This window comes from Saccostrea echinata, unplaced genomic scaffold, assembly GCF_033153115.1.
Source record: "Saccostrea echinata isolate AGI-Se365-2 ecotype Australia unplaced genomic scaffold, CSIRO_AGI_Sech_v1 ptg000040l, whole genome shotgun sequence".
NCBI lineage: Eukaryota > Metazoa > Mollusca > Bivalvia > Ostreida > Ostreidae > Saccostrea > Saccostrea echinata.
Genome location: NW_026889789.1, coordinates 4,813,582 through 4,816,574, shown reverse-complemented (window position 1 = coordinate 4,816,574; position 2,993 = coordinate 4,813,582). Strand labels below are relative to the sequence as shown.

The window sequence follows — 2,993 nt, the reverse complement described above, 5'->3', positions numbered from 1 at the left end:
CAAATAAATACAATACACGACACGGACATGTGTAGCGCTAATTCATGATTACGCCAACAATTACATACCCCTTGATTGCGCTAAATTTTGAATATGCCAATTTATGTACACGTACAGTGTTTTAAATAGAATTTTTAAATTCTTGACTACTGTCAAGTGTTCTGTTGCATGGCAGGGCTCTATTAATTAATGCTTCACCTTTTATACATGTATTTCAAAAGGACATTTCTCAACCTCAGAGATTATCCTGCAACATCCAAAAAAAAAAAAAAAATAAATAAATAAAATAAATAAATAAATAAATAAAAAATAAAATATGCCAATTTTATTTCTTAATTCAATTGTTACATTGTTCCTGGCACACACTGTAATAATATATTGTGTATTTGTATGGTTTAAGTTTACAACTTCAGTAAAAGAAATCACAGCAAAATTCAATGTAACTTCAATATATGTACTCTAATAATTTTGTTTTCCTTTGAAAGCTTAAAAAGTTCAACTTTATTTCATTTTGCATTGATTCACATCTTCCTCAAGAAATACAATGTACTGTTAATTGCATGATATAGATTATAATCTCTATCAGGTGAACTACTACAAACAATTAAGATTTATTTTACTACTTTATTGATTCCATAAACAGATTTCATGTATTCTCATTTGTGTAGCTGTTCGTATTCTGATGCATGGTTCTTGACTGAGAGATTGTTGGTATGAGTATAGAGCAGCTTGGAGGTTCCCTGTCACCTGTTGACAGATCCCCAGAATCTGCCAGATTATGTCTCTGAGAATTGGATCTAGAAGCTGACCCTCATCATAGTGAACTAAGGTCTGTAGATCATCTAGAACTGTTTGTGCTCTCATTGTGTCTACATGTCTGTAGCACAAGATCTCTAGCATGTGTAACAGTATAAAGAGCGGGACAATTGATATAAAACACCCATTCTGTAGAGAAGATTGTTGTTCTGGTATTAATTCACTGATGTAATGGATTTTATTGTCAAGAACAATATCCATTGCTACAGCCTGTTTCATCTTTTTAGACCAGGACTGTCCTCCAACAGCCTCAGTATACATGTCTTTATCTACATTCAACCTATACATCAGATATGGCTGTGCTAACTTGACCTTGATCTTCTCTAAAATGGATAAAGCTTTTATATATCTAAGTGTCTTGTAATAATACATGGCTATGTACATCATGTCAGAAATACAACCAAATTTGACTGCTAATTTCAGCATGTGAAAGGACATTTTTTCAGCTCTATACCTCAGTTTGTTTTCATGTGTGTAATTCTCCATGTGTAATATAAAAGCAATTTCCTGAAGGAGAAAAGCTGTGAGTCTTTGTAGCCTTAGGACTTGATACTGTGTCAGGAGGGGTGAACCTATTATCTGTTCTATTGTATGTAAACACCAAATATACCTTTGTATGTTCAATTCGATGAATACATAATGGCTTTGTGTTTCAATATATAAGTTTTCATCAAAGCTAGCCTCAGAAATCAGAGTATGTTCATCTGTACAGATGGAGAGTCTGGGGTAATGGAGGACATTTACGATATAAGACCTCATGAAAGGACTGTGTAGCAGGAATGCTATACCCTTCTCATACAACCCATACAGTGTAATAAATAGTTGATGTTGTTTGTTGCCATGAATTTTACTCAGAAACATGTTGTTATCTGGAATGAAAAAGTTTGGACATATTCCCTCATACACTCATTTGAGGATGAGTTTAAAACAGACCCAGAAACCCTCCAAGAGATTTTGTGGACACCAGTGAAGTATTGTATTTTGTTGAATCACCCAGAAAACTGCTGTCTTCATGTGATAGGAACACAGTAATTTATCATCATCACCAAATCCATTGTTAATTATTTCTTTTAAGAACAATTTAAGCAAGCCGTAAATTAAGAATTGACAGTGATTCATAGCATATACAAGTTTTTGTTCTGCTAGGGAGAAAGAAATTCTCCATTCATGGTCTTCATGTCTTCCTAGTTTATGTCCGATTGCTACAAAGTGACATCCATTTTCTACTATATCATCAACAATATGAGGCTTGGGTCATGAGTGACATCTGTCTATCCATGAGGATGCAGACGGAGGCCAAAAGTCACTAACAAAACAGAAAGCATTATCCCATTCTAATGAGCCAAAATTTCCACTGGCACAGGGTCCATGTGGAGTGGAGAGATATGGTCTTAAACAACAACTCATCTGTCTGTATTTAGAACTAGAAATATAATGTCTGTTATACATTCTAAAACAAACTGTCCGCATTTCTGTGTGCATGTTTGTTGACGGTAAATATAACAAAGTAAACCCTGGTGGACTCTCAGAACAGTCACAGAGGATCAGTTTTTGTCTACGTGTGTTGTAATACTGAGACTGCGATAATTCCCAAATCACACGCCTATCATTTGGCCAGCACATACTATCTACATCTGATCCCTTCATTCTGAATCCTTCTCTTCGACTTCCACTCTCTATTGAAATGTCTATATAATTTGCTCTCATTTGATTTATCGTTGTATCCCAGATGTCTATGACATCTCTCCTCATGGCAACCAGTTGTGAAGTCCCCACTTCATGACACATTCCCACATACACTGACTCTGATATATGCTGTATGGCTGTCTTACTGGGGAAATTAATATACTTGTATATAGTTGTAATCAACATTGATAAATTAAAGGGTACTTGCAGTAAAGTTTTATTTTTTGAAATAGTAAGGCATGATAAAATAAAACTACAGGGAAAAAACGTATCGAAATCTATGCATAATTAATGACGTTGTTGCGCTTTAAAAATGGATTTTTTAAACCTGTTTTGAAAATTCAGTCAAGCGAAATGATCGATAACGAGGCTCTACTAGTGTGACGTCACAACATGTACCCCAGAAGTGGGTCAGTTTAAATGACAATGAAATTAACTCAAATAAAAAGGAAGACACTTGTTTGAATATGTGGCAAGGATCTAAAACTTTT

General features: G+C 34.6%; 1 pseudogene; it reads right to left on the bottom strand.

The window, feature by feature from the left end:
- Nucleotides 1-646: 646 nt before the first annotated feature.
- LOC133200534 (uncharacterized) lies at nucleotides 647-2,688 on the bottom strand (annotated as a pseudogene).
- Between the last annotated feature and the right edge of the window lie 305 nt (nucleotides 2,689-2,993).